The 23,352-nt window shown below is 42.1% G+C and overlaps 1 long non-coding RNA gene across 1 annotated transcript in view; it reads right to left on the reverse strand.

The window, feature by feature from the left end:
* The window catches only part of LOC125325874, a 40,863-nt gene extending 18,013 nt beyond the window's left edge, over positions 1-22,850 (reverse strand). Inside the window, exons 1-4 of the long non-coding RNA XR_007203591.1 lie at positions 16,999-22,850; positions 6,568-6,684; positions 6,039-6,148; positions 5,532-5,628 (exon numbers count right to left, since the gene is read on the reverse strand). This is a non-coding gene — a long non-coding RNA (uncharacterized LOC125325874). The remainder of the gene's footprint in view (positions 1-5,531; positions 5,629-6,038; positions 6,149-6,567; positions 6,685-16,998) is intronic.
* Between the last annotated feature and the right edge of the window lie 502 nt (positions 22,851-23,352).

Genomic DNA, 23,352 nt, shown 5'->3' on the forward strand with positions numbered 1-23,352 from the left:
ACCGTCTCCTGGCAACGTGTGGCAATTGGTGGACAGAGCAAAAGGAGCCTCAGTGAGGCGCCAGGGTCTGTTTCAAGTGTTTTGGAGAAATTTGCTATTCACTTATTGCAGACCTGCCTAGCTTATTAATAATGCCTTCTTCTGCTGTAACCCTGGCTGCTACAGAAGCGCTGACAAGATGGGTATGCAGGGCACAGATCTGCCCGCGGAAGAGCTGGGCAGCGCTTTTTGCTTGGCCCTCTTCTGGACCCGTTCCTTGGCCTTTTGTTGCCAAGCATTTGGTTGCCATGCCAACTTTTTAGCATTAAATCATAATCTAAGCACAGAAGGAGGCCAAAAGCCTTCTCAGGTCTAGCTCCTGTCCTCTCCCCTATGATCATACAACTGGTTGTGTGAGGCTGGATGCTTCGATGGCTTGTGAGCAACAGCCCGAATGAAAACTTACAGACAGGGAAATGACAGTTCCCTTTGGAAATAGGTATAGAGGTTAATGGGAGTTACGCCTGGAATATTTCTGCCTTCCCAGCTCTGCCACCTGCCTGAAACCAAGCCCTGTGTGTCACTCAGCTTGCAGTGCTCCACTGGCACAAAGTGCTGGTGAGCTGAAACAGGCTCTCGTGTTTCAGGCTCGCTTAGCACTGCCTCATTCCCCTCACAGTAAGAGTGTTTCTGGGCTATTAAAGACATTACTTCAGACTGTCAGGATCGAGGTATTAAAACAAGAAATATGCTGTTGATAACAATGTGTATTAGGTCATTAAAATGGTGAAATATGTTGAGTGCAGACTTCATGTGTATTATCCTCCCATAATAGGTCGAAAAACGAGGTACATACTGATGCTGAAATAGCTCAAAATGAAGAATATGAGAAGTAAGGCTGTGTGTTGCAGAGAAGAGATGAGGCCTGAGTTCTCTCTCCCAACTGCTTAAACTGTTTTGCAGCAGAAAGATTTTTGTTTGTTCCTTCAGTGAAGCTGAATACACACATCTTGCAAATTATCATTACATGAAAACACAGGTCAGAAGAATGGAAACAGAGTTTTAGACAAGCTTTGTCAGGAGAAGCCATTTGACTGGTCCTGCCTAAGCCTTAGGTTTCCCATCTGGGGTGTCAGCCATCACTGAGGAGCACTGCATACGAAGTCTGTATTCTTTAAATTCTTCAAATCTCATCCTTAATATTGGCGGAGGTTTTTCATCATCTCAAAAATAAATGGAAAATTTCTCTTTGCCTCCCTCTGGCATCACAACGCTGGTGTGAAGAGCACCCCAATAATACAATTACATTAGTTCTTAAATTTTGCTGTAGAGATTCCTGTTAGTCAAATATGGCTTGGGCTGTTCTTTACCTGCAGTGTGGGGTGAAAGCAGAGCAGCTCTGCTTGCTGTTTTCCTGTTTGCTGCAATGCAGTTCAACAACAATCAACATGATCTCCACGTCAATCTGCTGGAGATTTTACCTGATTTATCACTTCAATTACTTTGCTAAAACTGTATTTGGATCCAAAGACAGTACTGGGCAATGCCTGGGCAAGAAAGAGCAACAGTTAGTTCTTCTGGCATTCTAGGAATTTTCTTGTTGGTTGAAAGGGAGATGAGGTCTTGAGTAGTGAGGGAGCCCGCTAATGCTGCTGAACCAAGCAGAACAACTTATGCTGTGTCCCTTTCGGTGAATGGCTGAGGGAAAACTGTTCCTACAGCTCAGGTGTCCTGAGAGAGTTTCTGCGTGCTTACTGAGTTTTTTTGCATTTAGAGGGCACACACACGTGATGCAGCCCAGCTGATGGCATTTGTTTAGGTCACAGATTATGTGCCATACACCTGACCTTCCACCTCACCTCCTGCTGTCATTTTAGCTGGCTCAAAGAAGGGGCACAAAGCACTTGGGCTGCTCTGTGCTCCTCTTGAGCTACAGTGAAGCCAAATGACCTTCCCTGGTGTGGTGGAAAGCAATGGAAAATCTGGCCCTTATGCTGCAGAGACTAATGATCTCTTCTTTTGCTCTCTTGTCTGAAATGTCATCTTAGATGTAAATTGAGAAAGAAAAGGACTGATGAATATGTAGGACAGGAGGGTTGAGTGCCTGTCACATGTTACCACTCTGATCCGGATAAATCTTCACGTCTCTGTGCACTGGTATAAACAGCTGTACAAAGAATAAGATACACCAGTAGGGGACAAACCTGTTAAATAGACATACTCGTGGAAGCCCAATATTAAAGGTCAAATGCAAACTGATAACTTTTGGACCTGGTCTGCTGCCTTGGGTCACTGAGTTCACACCATGTTTACAATGAACACTGGACTTGCTCCCTCATTCCAATTCCATTCAAGAATATTCCAGCAACTACTGCATAGAAACACCGAGCTGTGTTGGAGGTCCCAAAGGAAAGGGAGGTCAGCACCAGGTCTTTTCTAAATGGCACCTTGTACTTAAAGTACTGGTAAATGAAAGGTTTCCATTTGCCCCGAAAAAGGACATAATCCAGAGTCATGTAAAATGCAGGATCCTCTGAAGGACATAATTCCCACAGTAGTAGATGACAGTGCGGGAGCTGATTTTCTTTAAAAGACAAACATTGTGTCAGTCGACAGGAGCTCTGCTTGTCAACCAAGACGTGTTCTACTGTCTGCTACACCAACACAGAATAAAGGCGGTGCTTTGAGTGTCCAAATTCTATTTGGCTTTGATTCTAAAAATACCTACTCAGAGTTCCCAAAGATGCTCCCACTTAAAACCACATGTTCTTGAAGAAAGTACTAATTTTGTGGTGGATGTTAACTGTAAAGGCACATGTTGGGAAGCTCTGATTTCATGCTTTCGAGATAAGTATAGTTCAGCAGCTTGGACATGCTTTGTTCCTTTCAGAACCAGAAACAGTCTAGTGAAGCATAAGCAGCAAAAGGATTTGGTAGTTTGATCATAATTGGAAGTGAAAACTTGCATGCTAGTTGTACCTATATTTTTATCTCCCTCAACTTTCATCTGATGTACAAAGGGTCTCCAATAAAACAGCCTGTTTGATTCTGTATTCCACCTGTATTTTTATACTGGTAATCTTGACATATTTCACTGAATATTAAATGATTATTGTAGTGGATGTACTTTAATGAGGTACCTAAACTTTTTATTACAAGAATTAAGGGAGACTTTGACTTCAAATGCTTTAAACCTTCTGTGTTTATTTCTTTTCTCAAGATTAACTTTCTGTGTTAATTCACTGATAATAAAATCATAGTTGGCATGTTAAAAAGAACACGGAAAAAGGTTCAGAAATGTGGCTGATGCTTACCTTCAGGGTTCAGAAATCAGAAGAGGTCCAGATGGGAAACACCTCTGAATTTTTATTAATGTTGTCTGACCAATGTCTTCAATGATAGTGTTCCGAATGGTGCATGAATGTACTGGCAGTACCTGAATGCCAGCTCCTGGAAGAGACTTCCTGGAGTTTTGCCACAGCTTTTGGCATAGCCAAGTCAGCTCTTGGCAATGGGTGACTCCTCAGGACAAGGTTTCCTACTTGACTTCATTAATTACTTTTCAGTTGTTGTGCAGTATAATATGGTACTGAAAACATAGTGAGAAATCAAGGAAATACCTGTAAATGGGTAATAGCTGCAATACAAAGGTAGAGACTGTGGAGAAGTAGGTGCAGGGCTTCTCTTACTGCATAAATGTGAAAGTTACCAAGCAAAAATTCCATCAGAGGAAAAAAGCAAGAGCGAGGGAGATCACCTTTTTGCAACAGCTCTGTTGCTCTGTTTTGCAGAGATGTTGGCATGATTACACAAGTGTAAGGAGGATCAAAGAGGCAGTCTTGCAGATGACAGCAGCTCTTGCCAAATTCTACTTCTTTATAGCCTTTGCTTCAGGGAATTCTGACAGCCATGCTAAAGCTCTCTACTTATCAGGTGGTAGGTTAAAGGAAAACTTGTCTTGCAGGCTTCACATTGTAAATGCAAGTGCTTTCTTTGCATGGCTAGAGTGGTGCCTGCCTTAAAGATTATACAGTATTGTACACCTGATTACAGGGACAACGTAAATAGATTTTCCTGGAGGATTAGAGCTCCTGGGAGACGGGACCTACAGGAGAGACAAATGATAAGAGACTACAGGAAGCACAACAACCCTGTGAGACTGGGCTATTTGAACCGTCAGTCACTGATAATCCATCACTAATGCTAGCTTCAAGACAAAACTCTCAAGTCTTCTGGGGCAGAGCCAGGCAGAACTGGCATGAGCTTTAGCTACAAGTTATCATAATCCTCCATGTGTGAATGGAAGTGTGAACAGAAACGCCACATCAGTAAGGAATAATGGCTAACCTGGCTACCTCTATCTTGGTGAGTGGAGATGACTGCAACTGGTTAGCTTCCTGTCCATCCTGAAATGGGTGGGAAGGCCTCGGTCAAACAGGCCCCAGGAGCTGAGCAGCAGTGCTACACCTTGCATTATTAACGGAGGGATGGGGGTTTTTTGCTGCAGCATCAGCTGTTACGAAACAGTTGGACTACTTGGAGAGCGGATGATTTTTGTTTTGTCAGGCAACGTGGCTGAAAAAGGAATGTCTCTAGCTGGGTACACAGTGCTCGCTGTGCATGAAGCTCCAGAAGGCTTTTTGGATAGCAGCTGTTGGAATGTGCACCCATTTTTTCCTTTGTGTTTCCCACTGTGTAGCAGCTGTCCGCAAGGCCGTCATCAGGCACCGGACACAGCCAGACCACAGAACACTAAAAAGGGGCAGCTCCCAGGGCAGGAACAGAGACAATGAAAACCGCCAACAGATTGTCAGCGATACTCACTTAGCAAAGAGGAAGCTGTCCTTGGGCAAGGCTCTGTACTAAGGCTCTGGCAGCCAAGACAGGATTCAAGTCTGGTTTTCAGCCGTTGCAAAATCCTGTGTGCATTTGACCTAATCAATTCAGGAGGGAGTGGGAGGGCAGTGACAGTGTTGCTGGTCTATGTTCAAGGCAAGCCATGTGATGCGGAGCAGGTTGCACCTTTATTATGTGAACAAGTATCAGTGGACAGGTAATATTTCAACGGTAAGGCACACAACGTTGTGTTCCAGTCTTACACAGAATCAGTAAATTGCAAACCCAAGCAAGTTGCCAATAATTGCACAGGACACGTAGCCTGTCAGGCCCTTTGAAGGTAGCTAGAACAGGTGGGGTGGTGACAAAGTAGTTAAATCCGCAGGGAAGCAGTGGGAGAGCCCTGGGAAAAGGAACTGCCTGGAGAATAACTAAAAACTAGTATGCTTGCTCTTGAGCGCCTTTTGTCTAGGCTGTTCCTCATTGTGCTGGAAACACCACCATCTCCCCTGGCCACTCATTCAGGGCTTAATTGTCCTTGCAGCTACACAATCTGTCCACGATGTTTAACCTAAGTTTCATTTGGTATAAATTAGGTACCCCTATATCTGCCCTGGTTAAAGGGCAGACTGATCCCTTTCCATTTGCCATTTTTGCCAATAATAGGCTGACTCTTTTCTGGGCTAAACAATTCCTCCCACTTCATGTTTACTCACAGGCCGTATGGTTTCCAGACATCTGATGGTTCTCATTGATATCCTCCTTGTCCTTGCCTCGTTTTGAAGGGCAGTGTGCCACTCAAACACAGCACTCCTGTGGATATGGAAAGGAAGGGTTGCCTCACATCTCTTGGATCCTCTATTTGTGTTTTCAAGTCACACTTAAATCTAGTTCTGTTATTCTGTGGTACAAGCAGGCCTCCTGGCCAGTGTCAGGTGCAAGAGGCATGATCTTTAATTTTCTTTTTCTCCATTAAAAGTATCACCAGATTTTCTGTGGAAATACTTAACAGCACTTGTGTTCCTACCTCTGAAAATAGCCCTCTGGAAACTTGCAAAATATATTTTTCCATCTGGACAGTGAATTATTAATAACTAGAGTTTTCTAGCAGCTTTTGCGCGACCATTAAAATATTTCCCCACATACTGTTTCTTTTGCTTGTTTAGAACATAAGACAGCCGGGTCCTGGGCTGGAAAGGGAAGGCTGCCCTGTCCTCACATACCTGTATGTGCTCTGGAGTTCCCAGGATATGATTCACAGCAGCTGCTGCTTTTCAGGCAGCACTGTGCTGACTGACCCTCATATGCCTACAGACTCCAACAAGGATTTTCCCTAGGTGCAAACACAGGAAAAGAGTTGTTTGGGGAATTGTGGCTCTCTTAGCTACTCATATCCCAGCTAAACCTTATGGTAATATTTTGGGGCTAGGAAAAGGTACTAATTGGAAATGCTGTTGTGCAATAGAGGTACGAGATCTCTTTTAAAGGTGGATTGTTATAATGCAGTGCAGCAGACCAGCCTGCCCTTCCCTCTCTAGGGATGCACATTAGTACAGACCTTGTAGTGCTTCTTGCTCTGCTGGGATCTCAGTATCATTGTTCCTCCAAAGTTAAACCAAAAGCACTGCCCAATCTAAATGACAAGATGTCACTTTGCAGCATTTCTCAACTACTGGATCTGAGAACAGTTTCTTTTCATGTTTGCTGAGTAATGGGTTTAGCATTTGACAGAATCCTTGGAGATTTTTTTACCCAGTGTCTCAGGCTTCTCTCGAAATCAGTTTCTCTCTCCCAGCAGGCAGTCAATGAGGAAGAATACGAGTGGTGAAGTAGAGCCCCATGTCAGTCCCCTTTGTCACTGGAGTCAGTCTGAGTAAAAAAAAAAAGGAACACGTTGCTTCCATAAGAAATCCACTGCCTTCTACAGAGCATTTATCACTGACAAGTGTAGTACCAAGGTGGGGAAGGAGGAAGGTTTTTTACCCTCCCCACATGCCCATGGAGCAGTAAGGAGGGATTTTATGCTTGTTTTATCTTGTGTAGAAGGAGAGATCCTCATACTTGCATCACCACGCTCAGGGATGCTAGGCTCATAGCCCTCCTCTGGAGCTTCCCACGGCTCTGATCATGGATACTAAGGGAGGGGTGGGTGGGAGTGTGCAACAAAACACATTGTTTGTTTCCAACCCCAGTGAGTAAGCCCATGGTTGACCTTAAAACTCCCCAGAACTCAAGGCTGTCGTTTGGCAATTGCCTTAGGATCTTCTGAAGTACCAAGAACCCCAAATCCAAATAAAATAGATATTTCTACAGCAACACGCATTACTTTCAGTCTCGTAAGAAAGCAATGATTTGTTATGCCTCTGTTTTTCTTCTCTTTATGTCACACTCTTGGAGTTTTCTACCTGTAAGGCTTGTAAGAATCCTGATGGTTGTCTGCACACACCTCAGGTAATGCAGCAGGGAGACTACTAGATCATTTCCATGTCCAAGATAAAAGGTATCTGCCTCCTGGGGAATGGGCCTTTAATTGGAAGGCAGTCATCTATGTTATCTAGAGCGACTGATACTGCTTTCTCTTTCTGATTACCGATGGTCTCACACAGCTTTCACTTCAGTTTCTGGAGGATTTTGTGCTTTACAGAGAAAAAATTACCCTTTGTTACGTCAGTTAAATTATGTAAGCTAGAGAGGTTCCACAGGTCGGTATTATTGACTCTATCACTACAAACCACAAATCTCATGTGAGCTGCTCCTTGTTTGAAATAGCTGCTCTGGAAATCTTATAATTAAGGGAGAGTTTTCTGGGGAATTTTAAATAGTTCTCTTACATGACGGTGAAAAGAAGCTGAAGAAGTGAATCCTAGAAGTGTAGAATCAGGTAAGCCAAGACATCTCTGCTTGAAAAAAGAAAAAACGCCATGTTTTGGGATCGAGTTGGGACTCGCTGTCTTAACAAGAACTGAATACAGAGTGTGCCCACTTTATGCACATTTGAGCCATTGATGTGAGGTTGTGGGCATCTTGGAATGGGAGGAATAGGCTGATGGTGTAATGCTGACTAAATTCTCCTGTATGACCTGTGACTTGCCCTCAGATCAGCAAGGATGTAGGAATCAGCACTTCAGAGCAGAGAGAGGACAAACTCTGCTTTTAGGAGCAGCTAAGTTTAGATGGGCAGTATTACCAAGACTTTGGATACAGGGTAAAAGATTTTGTGATTTTTTTTTTTTTTAGTAATGAAAAGAGGTTGTTCCTAAAGTAATTACATAATACTTGCTAAAGAAGTCACCGGAGTATAGTACATTTAACAATCTGTTGGTTGTAACCTTTCTGCTCTGCTACAGTCCTGAATGCAGAAAATGTCAATCCCTTGGGAACACTTGAGCACCCTAAATTACTTCGCTGAGGCTGGGCTCAGAGCTGAGTTACTGCTCTGTGACCATGCTCCTTGCTGTCCCACAGCTGATTCCAGATGTCCCTTGAAGAGAAGGATTTCAATGCCATTTCCAAGTTGATGGGCAGCTGGAGTGGTCAAAACAAGCCTTAGACTCTTATCATGTTCCTTATCCACAGTGGGAGTTTCACACTGTGCTTTATTGAATAGTTTTTCAAAAAGCTTATTTTAGTCAGGCAGTTGTTAGAATATTTGAAATGCAGTCCTAGTACTAAAAGAGAATGTTTTTTTAAAAAAGTGGGGGGACACACCCATGTGGAATTGGTTTCTATGTACCCCTCAAGCAAACCTCAGCAGCTGACAAGCAGAAAGTTTTCTTTTGTTTTTTTAACTGTCAGGTTTGAAATGTGGAAGCTGACATTTCAGCTAGGTTCACTCACACACATCCTGAAAAGAACAAAAAATCTTTCTGAATTAATTAGCATCTCTCACAGCTGAGATGACAGTGGAATAAAATTCTGCATGCTGTGAGTAACAGCACCATAACCCATTCCTTGACAATGGGAGATGTGAAGTCTCACTCCTGTTACTGTGTTTGTTCTTTGGCTCCAGGAGCAGGGAAGCAGGAGACTCTCCTTTTGATCAGTCAGTGGCTCTGAACACCCACAGCAAAGAAAAAAAATAAACATACCTTTATATATGGGCTCTGCAGGGTGAAGCTTCCACTCAAAATTGCATAGAGAACTTAGGCAATGATTTTGTTTGGAAGCAGGCGTTAGACTGAAGCTAAAGTTTATGGCCTGAATAGTTTTTTAAGAAATTATGTGCATTACAACATGACGTGAACAGCTGACATGTTTCTGACTGTGGCTGAACTCTTTTGCCTCCCACATGTTGTAGTTCAAGGAGTTATTTCTGATAAAATAGTTGCTCCAATAAAACTTGTTTCCAAAACAGTACACCATGTGCAGACTGCTTTAAGATGTGAATCTGATTGTCCACTCTGCACTTGATGTAAAGTAAAATTTCCCCATGGAAATGGTGTCTGGTTCATTTTAAAGCTTTTATATTCACCAGCGTGGACTCTACTACTGATGAAGGTGAAATGTGCTAAGTGTTTATGGAGATGTTTCTTTCTGATAATCACTAGAAAAGCCCCAAAGGAAATGAATCTGGCCTTATTTCTTTCAGTGCCTTTAAGCTAAGGCAGGAAGCAAATGTTTTTCTTCTTGTGAAAAGTTATAAAACAATTGTGAATCTTTGCAGGGGTACCAAACTCTGCAACAAGACCATTCTTTACAAAAGAGACTTTAATTGCACGTCATCAGTTTGTCTTAGCAGCACTGCTTTAGCTGGCATTCAGTTTATCTTCTGTCCAAAAGTGGCACATTGATGTGTTGTGCTTGGCCCCACATTTACATTTGCATGTGTTCTATAGGAATGAGCTGGTTCTTTTCTCCCTCCCCTCTTCTTTCAGTGTTTAAGTTTCTGGAGTCATCTGCTTCCTGTCCAAAACACATAGAGTAAACCTCTGCACAGCATTCGAACAGAAACAGGTACCTAAAAATGCTGTGGCTCTGCTGCCTTCCCAAATGTTACAGCTCCCAGTGCACAAAACTTCCAAATTAGCTGATCAGATGGAGCATTGCTATTTTTCAACTGTTTTTGCTGTGTGACAAGTCTTGACACTGAGCCAGCCTGAATTGGCAGCAGATCTCTGGAACAAGCCACAGGGAAAGCTGCAAAACAGAGTCATTTATCTTTGAAACAAAAGCCCTGAAGATGGAACGTCGGATTCCCTTCTCTTTGGACTGGTGTAAAGCAATCACAACTCCTCTGAAACTGAGAGCAGAACTGCAGGAGGAAAGAACTGAGCTCTTGCACTGTATGCTCTGGCACACGTGAAACTGCAATTTTGTGTGACAGACAAACATCTACTACTTCACAGGTGAGAGGGGAGGCATGGTGAAAAACAAAAACCTATCACTCCTCGGGAAGCTTTCTTAGATTTGGGGTTTTTACAGTGTATGCTCCCTACACTGCTGGTGTAATTCCATGGTCAGTGAGAGCTTCTCTAGGTTTTAAATGGCGACACTGACAGAGTTTGGCTAATGCAATTCCATCCTCTTGATAGCATGCTTTCTTGTCTCAAAAAGCGACAGAATTCAACAATTTGCAGAATGTTGTGTTATACTTTTTGCAAATGAGTCTAAACCATCTTTTGCCCTCTTGTACCGTAACAGCAATCCAGAGAAACTGCTGATGTAGTGATGTTTTGCTGGCTCCCTGCTGGTGTGAGATCAGGCCGGGTGCTTAGAACTGCCCTGTATTCAGAAGGGCTATTTTGAAACAATCTGATCGCGACCGCCAGTATGTACAATGCGGAAGTGAGAAAATGCTGAGGAAGTAAAATGAGCTGCTGAATGACACTGATCTCATCAGATCTTAAAGGGAAACTCCAAGGTTTCAGAAGAGCTGTTTTGAGCAGCTGCTGACTCAGAACAACACCAAGTCATCTAATACAGGCTGATACAGGGATGAAACCCTTATCCAACTCTTTGTCAAGCACAACTCCCACTGAAGTCAGTAAATGGGACTCCAGAGACACGTATCGCTTTCATTTTACAAAGATGCAGTCAGAGAGGAATTTTTTCCAGCGAAAAAACACCCAGTGAATGAGCAGCAGAGCAGGCCATGCTGTGTCTCAGTAACATGAGCGCAGCATATGCTGCTCACAGATTTATAGCCTGAGTCTGAGCACATGATGCTGTCTGGTCTGCAGCATCAGTTTCAGCTCTGGTGGTTACTTTGCTACGTAAGAAATGTAACTTTTCCCTGTGTGTTTATACACACCCGTGTGTTTATATACTCACCCCAACAAACTGAGCACCACAGGAAAGGAAAACCCCCAAAGGCAATTCAAGACAAATTAACCCATAACCAAATTTTTAGTTCGAGTATGTTCTGTATGTTAGACTAAATGCATCAAACATTATTAAAAGCAACTCTTGACTTTTTGGGGGCTTTATGTCATTTTTCTGATAAACTTTAGCATTACAGGTGAACTCTGCTGACAATGCTGTTTGTCATGTATTTAAAAAGAGAAGTACATAAAAACCTTACTTTTCTGTACACCTGAAGGGACCTGAGCCAGGTTCACAGTTTGTTCCGAGGTCCTGTGATCTGTGCTAAAGCCTGGGCTGTGTGGCCACAGTATCATGTTAGCATGGTTGCTTTGCCGAGTAGCTGGGAATCAATAGGACACAAAGCCCAATCACTGACAGGTGGCTGTGCTTTCCAGCAGATAACTGTTTTGCTCACCTCCTGCATGAAGAAACTGGGGGTTTCTTTCCACTCTTCAACAATTTTTTTAAAATTTAAAATATGAAAATAATCACTTAAGCTGCATATTTTCATTTTGACATGCAAAGGCAAAAATAATTGTACTTTGTATTAGTAGGCCGAGATGATAATACGCTTCTATTGTCTGGGCTCATTTTTAGTTCAGGTTACAGAAATTCCTTTGCACTATGTGGAGTGGGTTGAAAAACTGTATTACGGATTTATCTCCGTCCCCGTAATAGCGTCAATCTAGGCTGAGTGTAATTTTGGCCATGTCTAGATGGTGGTGTAAGACATGTCGGCACGTACCAGGACAACCTTCCATTTGGAAATGACATCAGTGAATGCATCTGGCATTGCTACATATAATTATCTATCTGAAAACTGACAGCAATATCAACAGAGAAAAGTTTTTAATATAAAGTATGTTCAATATGAGGATGTAATTTAACCAGCTGTTTATTTGTTTTACTTGGTACCCCTTCCAGGGAAAATAGCAAAACCTATTTTCTCTTAGTCTGCAATGTAACTAGAACATCATTTCCGTGCCAATACGGCAACTGAGTGGTATCACAGATGAGAGAAAATAGAGTATGTTTTCTTTAAGAAATATCTGGCATGCTGAACAGAAAAACCTCTGTTTGAAAATCTGGCAGCTCACCTTAAGGCATTTTAAACCATGCGAGTGAGCACATTAGCAACTTCCTGTTGCTGGCAGTGCTGTGTAAGCGTACCCCAACAGTATGGACAGATAATGCAGAGCCCATCTGGAAAGCATGTAACAGCCTCTTCAGAAACCGCTTTGCCTTGGAACAAATCACATCCTATTGCTCTCAAAAAGCAGAGGATTCTGAGAGCAAACTGCCTTCAGAGACTCTGTTCCCGTGGCAAGAGAAGGAAGACCATTTGCTCCTACTAAAACAACACGACCCTTCTTTAAATTTGCAGATTTCATGGTGGCGAATTGATTCATACAATATTTTTTCGGCATAGGCAGCTGGACTGACCTGTCAGTCTCACATCTCTGCAGGTTGTCTGCAGAAACAGAAGAGCACCTGCATCTCCTCCCTGTGAGTCCCATACACGGCTCACTACGCCATGCGCTTCCCGACCTTAAATTTCCTGCGTAGAAAGTGGGTGAATATATAACTCTTGTCTCTGCAGTGTTTTTCACAGAATAGAAACCTAGTGATCGTGAGCTCGCAAACAACTTTTTTTTCCCCAATGCAGTCCTGTCAGAGAACTCGTGATCAAGGGAGGAACTGAAAACACTCCCTGAAGGAACAGAAATGCTGTGACATATGAAAAAATCCTTTCAGGAACAGTTACCACACTGTAGACGTGCAGAGCAGCATTCCCTATGTTTGGCTGCTACTCTGCAATTATAACCCTACCAAAAGACTAACTTTTTTTGGTAACTTCATTATCAGAACAAAATGTTTGTTTTAGTCGTGCCTGCTGCTTCTTTGGTCCTTGCTTAGACCAAGCTCTGAAGTACTTTCAGGGAAGCAAGAAGTGAACACGATGAAGTGCTGAGCCTCATCAGCCAAGCTCCCTTTCTGAGGCCTGCTGCAGATCTGCAAGACAGTGTTCATCCTGATTTGAACCTTGTGGGATAATTTTAATTGGGAGTTATTAATTTTTGGCAAATAAAAAAAGGCACCATGCTAGTCTGACTCCTGCTACAGACGAAGTCTTTGTGGGATCCCTTTTAGCACTGCTGTGGGATCTGATGCTGTGGAAAATCACTCTCCAAGTCCCATGACTTTGGCTTCTAAGGTGCACCTCAGTTTGCTTTTGCTGCTGTTCTCTGCAAAATGAATCCTTCAGGAGAGAGGAGTCACAAGGAGTTAAAGGGAACTGTAGATTAATGCCAGAGAAGCTAAAGAAGAGCCAAAGTGAAGGGGTAGAAGTGGAACACAAAGTGCAAAATCTACGGAGAGCTGAGGAGGCAAAGCAACATGCAAACAACTGAAGAGAAGGATGCCCTAGCAAAGGGTTGGATCAAGAGTTATGCAAGAAGGTATAGCTGAGAAAGAACAATGGAGGGAAGAGTAGCTAGTGATAATTGATGGAGTTCTCTCCTTGGAATGCTTCTGTGAGGAGTTATCCTAAATATTCTCTTAAGGGAGACAGGAAGGCAGCAAGAGGAAGTGGTTTCCTTAGGAAGATGGGAGGTTCACTTTGCTGTCCCACTTACACACTTCTGACCTCCCATCTCTTCTGCGCTCCCAAACTGTGTTTATTACCAAACTGCTTGCCGTACCATTAAGAGATTTCACCCTCCTCCTCCATTTGCTGCTAACGCTCCTCCTCAATGCAACAAGGCATTTTTCCCTTCTAGGCAAAACCATCCTGTCTGTGCTTGTAATTGTGTCTGTGTTGTTATGGACAAGGGTCTTTTCATTCCAAGACTCAGTGAGCTATTTTGGCCAGGCACACTGAATGAAGCATTTATTGCTTTCCCTTTAACGCAGTGTCCTTTTATAGGACACTCCACTTTAAAAAAAAGCTCAGATTAAATAGCCCAGTAAAAGTTGGACCACAACATTACAGAAGAGATTGCTTGTCACATCATATAAAATATTCTATGATGCTGTCCCACATGGGACACTGATACTCTTGCTGTGTCAGAAGTAGATGGGGTTCAAGAGACACACACACTGAAACACACCACTTTAAACAAACCAAATGCGTTTTGATGAAAAGGCAGCATGGAAGAAAGCCAGTTCTAGAAAGGACTTTGGAGTGCAGAGAACGGTTTGGTTCATTTCTTTGGGAATAAACAAATTTTATGTGTGTGTTTGTTTTTAAGCCTTTGAAATCAGGTTATTTTGGAAAGTATCTATTTAGAGAGATCCATGATGGCTAACTCAACTCACTTCTTACTAATTTTTGGGATCTTGTGGTGCAGGATACGCACTACCTTCCTCACGGGAAATTTCTAAAGAAATAGAGGCACCACAAAGTAGTGGGGCAACACAACTCACTGGAAGCTAAAGAGTAAACTACAGAAGTTTAGTCTTCTGTTTCCTTCCAGCTTGCATTATGTCCAGTCAGAGTACCTCATTTGTACAGGGAACGAGCCAGTCACTGACTCTGTCCCCTTTTACATGCCCTGGTAAAAGCTTGCTGCATTCAGTGCCATGGGGTCTTCCAGAGGCAACCGGATCACTGTGATTCGGGCACAGTGGGTGGACGCAGGCCTGAGGGGAATTAGATTCAAACCTGCTATTGCTGCACTATCAACTCCTTTTAAAAACTGTGTTACATGAAAATCAACATACTCCCAGAATTTATCTGTGGGTGTGTTTTGCAGTGTTGTTGCTCCCTCTCTGCCCAAACTGAACCTAGGGAGTCGTGTTTAGGCTTGCATGAGCAGGCAGAATGTCTCAGAAGTGCAACTACAGTATTGCTTTTCCCGATGGAGTTCATAGACAAGTCAGGCACAAGACATGCCTCAAGAGCAAGAACTGGAAGCAGGATCCGTACCTGAGTATCAATTTTGGAAATAACCAGGTAGATACACTGCTACTGCAAAAATGCACAGCTGTACTCAAAAGCCTCTAAATGACTCAAGGAGCTATGTGCCTTCCCCATATGAGAAATTAGGCTCCTTTATCAAAAGGTTTCACCAAAAAAGGTGGTGATGGAAAGACAGAAGTTGGAGGAATGGGAAAAATAAACTGAGGATGTTGGATGAGTTAACAGCAAACTGGACTATGCCTCTCAGACTGATGTGACTATGGAAAGGGTTGGGCCCTTACAGACACGTAAAGCACATTTCATTCCCCTTTGTTAAAGGAACTCCTTCTGTTTTAGTGACTTAGAGCTAATGTAACATTGGTGGAAACCTGAGCATTCTGTACTTCCTATATATGGAGAATGGGCATCTAATCTTTTTAACTTCAGTGTTTCCCTTATGGATGTCTGATATTTTCTTTGCCATTTGCTGTGTGAAGAAAAACTGGTTTTGAAGATATTAAGAGTTCTTAGGTCTGCAAATAGTAGCAAGTCTCCATATATGTGTGTCTGTACAAAATTAATGTCTGCAAATTGAAAACATGAATTTATATAAACACAAGCCTCACAGTAGCATAGAAGGCAAATAAAGCCTTATAATTCAAATGGGAAACAAACGAAGGAAATCTTTTCCAACTTAATCCATCTCTGCCCAGTTGGTAGGCACTAACAAAGCTTTACTTTTCTTTTTGGAAGAGATGCCTGCTGGGGAATGAAGAAAACACTGTGTTGTGGGAAGGATGAACCAAGACAGCTGTTTAAATTGCTTACTGTATTATTAAGCTGTTCTTTGTATTTTTGTTTTATCGTTTCTGCCTTTTTATTCTGGAGTTGCTTAACATTGACTGGTGTATGAGGATACAAAAAATGGCTGGAATTATATTTGCGAACATGGCTTAATTCTCCACTTGAGCAGGCAGAAGAACAGAAGAAGTTTGAGATGTGCTGTCTGGTTTAATCATTGTAAGCCTGGCTGGGCAAAGGGAGCTTTGGTTGTTACTAGGATAGCAGTCAAGGAAACAAAAACCAGTCTAACAGAAGCGAGCTTGTGCGTTGATGCCAGCCGAGAGAGACACCAGGGACATCAATCTTCTTTGTTCAAAGAAGAAATGGTTCACAGGAGGTCAAGTAGTAATTTCTGTCTTAAAATAATGTTGCACATTTGCCTGCCTTATGCAGACTTGAAACCTTCTTTTAACTTTTCATCAATTAAAAGCAGACACTTAAGACAAGCTATTGTTGAGCTAAGTGATAAAGGTCATAGAGTTTCAGGATAAGAATGGCTTGAGCCCAACCTCCCCTGAAAAGCCAAAAAAAAAAAAAAAAAAAAAAAAAAAAAAAAAAAAAAAAAAAGTGATTCATTACAGATATTTACTCTGGGAGTTATAAGATAATTATATATGCCACCCGGAGAGGGAAAGCCTAAGAAATAATAATGCCAAGTTGAATCTGCCACCTTAAGCCTGTTCTTTTGTGCATTAGTGAGTCTTTAAAAACATGACATATTGTTTCTCCTCTAGAATATACTGGGCAATTTATTCTACACTCTTAGATATGCTGTGGGTTCTGTACTTCAAAGAACATCAAGCCGTTCTTTATCTACTTCACCAGTGACAGCCAAGTTTATATCCTGCTTTTAATGATGCTGCACATGCATTTTTTCAGAGACAAAAAGCACGTTTGGGGAAGAACTGCGGAGCACAGCTCAGCAGAAGATTCATGCTCACATCAGATGGGGCATTGTGGTGGTTGTTTATCAGGCTGGTACTCTTTGTAGTAGCATTTTTGTCTCCTCATAGGCTTTAGCTGAAGGATGCCAGCTAAAGACCATTTGCTGCTAACGCTATGTTAGATGCTGAGTTCTCCCCCTTCTGTCCCAGGGTCACAGGGAGGGTGGGACGGCCACGCACCATCAGACTCACCGGGATGGATGGGTGCAGCACGTGCTCTGGCATCTCGGTCATCACTGCAGTTCCATCTCCTCTGGTGACTCTCAGAATGCCCAGCTGAGCATTTGTGTATCGAGTATGTCGATACCTGCACATAAATGCGGTCATCAGAGCTGACAAGGCACACCAGAGGATAAGCTGAGCCCCAGAAAGGGTCTAAGCTGATGCAGAAGGATACACTTGCTCTCCTTTCTGTGCCCAGATGATGGTAAGGAATGCAAACCCCATCTTGGTGCTGCGGTAAAAGCCTACGATGAAATTTGTGGGCAAACAGTGCAACCCCTCTAAGGTTCCTGTCACTGGTTAGCAGTGACAGTGTTTCTGACTCCCAAAACCACATTTACGGGCTTGTTTGCCACCCAGTTGTGCAACTTAACCTTATTTCAGATGAGCAATGATTTCACTTGATAACAACGTAGCTGTGAACCCCAGACACAGTTGCAGAGAAACAGAAGAAAATACGTGCTGCACTTAACTGTCTTCCATCATTTTCCGGCATGCAGGGTTTCAGTGTCTGCTGCTACTAACTTCTGCCCTAAATACGCACACCTGTTCCCGCAGATATGGAAATATTAAAGTTCATGACTTGTTCTTCCCTTTCTCAAAGAGCTGAGTTGGTATCATTGCACACAGGGCAAGTTAGCTCCTCAGACCAAATTTTGTACTATACAAGAGTTACACAGCACTAAAAGAAATAATTTATTTCCTCTCCTCTAGAAGAAGAGGCAACTTGCAAATCTCTGTACCGATATGTAAAATGTACAGAACAACCCACATTAGTCATTTAGGCTTCGTAAATGGGTTCTGCAAGAATAAAGGCCTGGATCCCATTTTGTAGACTACTCAGAAATCATAGCATGAAGCTGTGACTTTAGCCACACAGTTGTTAAATTAAGTGCATCATAATGTGGTAGACATTTTCTGGTAGACAGAGGTGCCTTCTGTAGCAGGCCTATGCTAAGATAATCTAGGCTCTGTATTCTTCCATGCCTTAAAGCATTCTGTGTGCAAGGCAGTGTGTTCACAAATGCAAGCAGAATCTTCTCAGAAGCAGTTAAGGCTGGCAGAAGCCCATCTCGAGATTTTGGTACTTTATCTAAGGAATTATGTATTCCCAGCTGAATAAACATGAGAGGAAGAGATACTTAAGCATAGATGCTACTGTCAGTAAGCACCCCTTGGTGATGGAAACAAGCAGGAGGAAATGTAGGAAGGTTCTGCTTTCTTAGGTCACAGCCAGTGTTTTTCATTTCCAGATAACTCCAGAGTTATCCACACAAAAGTGTCTGGCTTCATAATGACAGTGAGGCTTGAAAACGCTTTTGGAAATGACACTTACTGAATCAATGAATTCAAATTAAATGAAGCACAACTGAGACAATTTTTCTAAATTTTCAAACTGTATCAAACATGAGAAAGCTAAGAAAACAATAGCATTACTTCCCCCAACAGAAGACAACAGGTTTTGCTTTTAAATAAATGGACTGGGTTTCTTTTAAAAAAATGTTTACATCTTAATACTGCTTAAAAATTCTAGCACACACAGATATGTGCTCTGGAGACAGAGCAGCTGTTTAGGTAAACCACAGTATTTACATAACGATATCAAAATATATCGCTGCGTGAAGTATAATTTGGTAACTGACACTGACTCATCCAGGCTTTGGACATGCACCACACCAGATGCTAAAAAGGAAAAAGTAAACAATAGATATCAAAATAATGAAAACACTTTTTCTATCACCTGGAATGAAGCACTAAATTTAATACTGCACTTTAATGACTGAATAATTAATGAAGCTGCTTGAGGGAATGGTGAGTCTTCTTGTTATCCAAGTAGATGTCTCTTTTTCATCTACCTGAGCTATTAAGCTCCATGACCTTAGTGGCAAAGGGTTCTACAGGTTAGTCCAGTATTACATACATAGATAAAATTGTTCCTATGTATATTTATGTCTATCTGCTGTTGCATAGTTATATTTTTTTCCCAGAGGCAGTTTAAATTGTTTGCTTTTGGGCTTAATTAGCCATATTTTTTTTCTTTTTTTGATACAAATACAGAGCACACTAAATAAGTAATTCTATCTTATTCATGTTTTATATACCAATACCAGGGTCATGGCCTTATCAACATTGTCCAGTCCAGTCTTTACCAGATTTCCTCCTCTAGCCTTTTAGTGGAGTTTCATATAGTAGTGCTAACAGATAGTAGCTTAGCTAACAGATAGTAGCTTAGCAGATAAGGCTGCCTTAGGTCTGAAAGTGGCACTTGGCTGATTTATTTTCTAAACAGTTGAGTCTGATACAGGAGAGGATAGCAACAAATAAACATGAGTGCCCTGCTACCCTCCAGGGATACCCACAGCACACAGGGAGCAGGGAGAAATGATCTCTTTGATCACAGATGAAGTACTTGAGCAACAGTTTGAATAAAGACTCTGCCTTGATTGACTTAATTAGACCAGTTTAGAAACTGCTTGAGCAGTGTGCACACTGCAGTGATTTAATTAAACTCACGTCTGAACTGGTCCTGCTATGCTGGAGTGAACTTGAGCCCCCAGAATTTAATCACTACAGGCAGTGGCAAAGGTTTGCAATATCAGCTGATGAGTGCTGCGTTTTCGTCACTGCTTTATCTTACTGCCAAACCTGGACTTAGCACGGTGCACAGCTGGGCTGTCCCTAAAATCTTGCCCTTGCTCTACCAAATCTCGAGCAATTTTCTCCTCACCCCCTGTCCATGTTGATGCCTCTCTGGTGGTGCACATGGATTGGGAGGTCTGCAGGAATCGCTCATGAACGATGAATCCCTCACCCTGAACAGCCAGGCCTGCTGGGTGCAGTCTCAAGTGCTCCTGCCTTTTTGGTTCTTTCTGCCCTTGTTAGCAACAACCACATTTACCTGGGCAGTGCTCAGGTTTTGTTCATGGCTCATTGGATTGCTTCTTCTCTCAAGGACACTGCAAGTCTGAATTCATCACCCTTCACAAAGACTGTAAGCATTACTATTACTTGTGACAGATCTGTTTAAACAGCAGTGACCACGTGTAGGCATTTTCTAGAGACTAATCAAAGGCTAGAAGGAAGTGATAGGCCAGGATCCTGTAGAGAAATTGTTATTGCAATTGCAAACTGAGAAAAAAACCAGGAAAAAATGCAGAAAGGATCTTTTTAAAACTGATTACACAATTTTATAGGCATTGGAAAGCCAGTGCATGCTCTGAGAAAAAATGTATGTCTTGAAGGCTTGTCAGATTGTTTCAATCATCTTTCAACTTTCCAGCCAATTTAAAAAGTGAACCTGGAAAACATTTTACACTCTTGCTGGGTTTAGCTCACAGTCCCTTTTTCCAAATATATCCTGTCACAAATCTTGATTTATGGCCCTATGCACGTCCTTCTGCCACACAAGTAGTTTTTTCTTTTACTGTTAAATCTAGTTTTCATGTGTTTTGTAAGCTAAGCTATACTACTTTATTGACTTTGCAACAAACTTGAAATGATGTCCTCAGTAAAGTCCACATTATAGCAGCTTGAAGGCCCACTCCAATCAAGCACAGATGAACAGGAGAGTAAAAGAAAGCAGCCAGCACATTGTGGGCTGGAACCATTGATTCCAAAGTTCTTAACATCTCTGTTACAGGTCACATCAAGTTCCACTGAGTCAGTTTCCTTGTCATGAATGCATATGTATAAATACTGAGTTCAGATGAATCTACTCAGCTCCACTATGTGTACCTACAATTGAACTTCAACCTCTGAATACTTATCTATTTAGCCTTTAAAAAGAATCAATAGAACATTGAAAAATTTAGAGCTTCCACCACCTTTTTGCTAGGGATACTGCATTTAATGAGTTTTCTTCTATTGATTCCTTACACTCTAATTACAGGAAAGGTTTTCTCATCACCTAGTTTAAATTTTCTCTCCTGCAGATTAAGACAAATTATTCCTGTCTTCCTAGTAGTAAATATGGAGAAACAACAACCAGCTTCTCGTACATAAACAGCCCTTACATCAAAGGAAATTAACAGACATCCAACATAGTTCTTCCCCTAAGAATCATCTCTCTTATCCGGGACAGAAAATTATTCCCATCTCATGCTCAAGACTCACCTATGCCATTTAATATGCACTTGGGCAGCAGAGCATGGAATGACAGTCACCAGGGTATGCAATAGCCTTGCCTCCATTGTTCGCATTGTGGAACAATGGACGGCTGTTGCAGGAAAGACTACTGCAAAATCATGAACAATTATTACAGTACTTCTGTATCCACTTAGATCTGGCAGAAATTTGCAGCAATTCTCTTTTCTCCATCTTTCCCACCAATTCTGTTGTGCCATGTAACTTCCAATGACACTAGACAAAATGCTTCCCTTTCCTTAGGCTGGATGCAAATGCCATTGTCTGAACAACTCGCAGAAGTCTTAATGATTTCTTTAACCAAACAAAAATTAAGAGTTCATACCTCCATAGTACTTCAAGTGTACTCTCAGCTGACAACTTGTGAATGGAAATAACCTGTCTGCAAAATTAAACAATTTATAAGCAATTTATAACTGTATTTATAAGTGGGCTTTTAAAGGTAGGAGTCAGCCAGCAATGACATCTGTAGTCAGTGTGGTTTAATGAGCAGCAGCACACAAAGTGTTCACCTGTGACCCAAAACACATTCTTTCTTTCCAGGCTCTTGGTTCCAGAGAGCTTTTTCCCCTCTCTGGAAGCTTGTAAGACTATATCAAGAACTACGTATTTTTAGGATATGGACTAATGACCAGGGATATTACTGCAGTTCTCTAGGACTCACAAAATACACGGAGGGGGGAAAAAGGCCATTGCTCATTTTATAAAACAATTCACCCCAGTAAAATTCACTTCTGCAAATAGGGTAAAATAAAAAGATTAGAAATAAAATTATTCTTGAACCTCAGTGCCTGTGGCTCTTCCAAGACTTCATTGCTACAAGTAATTTTGGGATGCATCAATGCCTCTGGGAGTTTTCAGTGACACTTGTATACTTTTTATGAAGTAATGCATTTAGTTCTCAAAAGTACTTAAACAAAGGATGCCACAGTCTAATCTGTATGCTGCTGGAATTAGGATACTATTCAGGCTGATCACTTGCGCCTGACCTTCACCTTTTGTCCTTTTTATCTCAAAAGCAGCTGTAGAAGCAGCAAACGGTATTAGTGTTGGAACTTGGGCATTTTAGTTTTCTTGTAACAAAGTTTAGCTTTCAGGGAGGAAACACCCTGCCACCAGCCAGATCTCTGTGTGCTGTCAGCAGGCCCTTCATAAAGCGCCTACCGCTATTAGGAATTGCTGAGAAAGGCCACGTCACATGTGTAACTTTTTCAAGGAAGAGAACCACTTTGCAAGACTTACTCATTAAATAAGTTGGGATGGCAGCCTTCCTTAAAAAGGCTGCACAGAGCACACTGCATATCTATAAAATAAACTCCTCAGACGTTTTTAGGACTGCAAAAGTAAGTAGTTGCAGCAAGGCAGAGATCAGGCCTTGCTTCTAAGAAAGAATGAAAGCAACTAGACTGCTGGTGAGCTGGGAATGACCAGGAACCTGGACAATGGAAGGCAGGGAAGAGCTCAACTGCAAGAGGCCAAATACAGGGATCTCAGAACGCTCTTACAGAGAGAGCAGGAACATGTTACCCTATCAAATGAAGTCAGAGACCTGGTCATCAGCACAAACACAGGAGACCGTTCTGTTCCAGAAAGGAAACAGACTATTATTAATGTAAAGCAATTTACCAGGTCAGATGCAAACAATTCTGAGCCCGTAACAAGCTCTTTCCAACTACTTTCCCTTGGATTTCTACCAAGCACATGTGCCTTTATAAGCACATGTGCCTTTATGTTTTCCTCACGTTGCCTTGCTGTGTTGAACTGGCCAAGGGTTGTCATCTCAACAAGGAATTTATATTTTGTTTGGTCCCAACGCTGGCTGCAATACAAATGACCGAATCTCATGTTGCACTAAAAGACTCTTGACCTCAGGATCAATGAGAGCTGCGCTGGGTGTCACCAAAGCTGATGTCAGCTATTTGCACCTTGAATTTTCACTAGCTGGCTCCTCAGTTTGTTTCCATTTTGAAGTTGGAAATCAGCAACTTAGTTGCTTTCCACGGCTCCATTTGTTTCTTTCCTGATTAGAAGAGATGATAGAAACTGAAAAAGATGAAAATTTGGCTGTGTTCACAAGGTCACCACAGAGCCTCCAGGGCTGCTCAGACCTTCCGAACCGGAGCAGCCTTCACAGGATGCACTTGCTTTCTGGCTGATTTGTGCCACCCCTCTGCTCCAAGT

The sequence above is a fragment of the Corvus hawaiiensis genome, chromosome 5, assembly GCF_020740725.1.
Source record: "Corvus hawaiiensis isolate bCorHaw1 chromosome 5, bCorHaw1.pri.cur, whole genome shotgun sequence".
Taxonomy (NCBI): domain Eukaryota; kingdom Metazoa; phylum Chordata; class Aves; order Passeriformes; family Corvidae; genus Corvus; species Corvus hawaiiensis.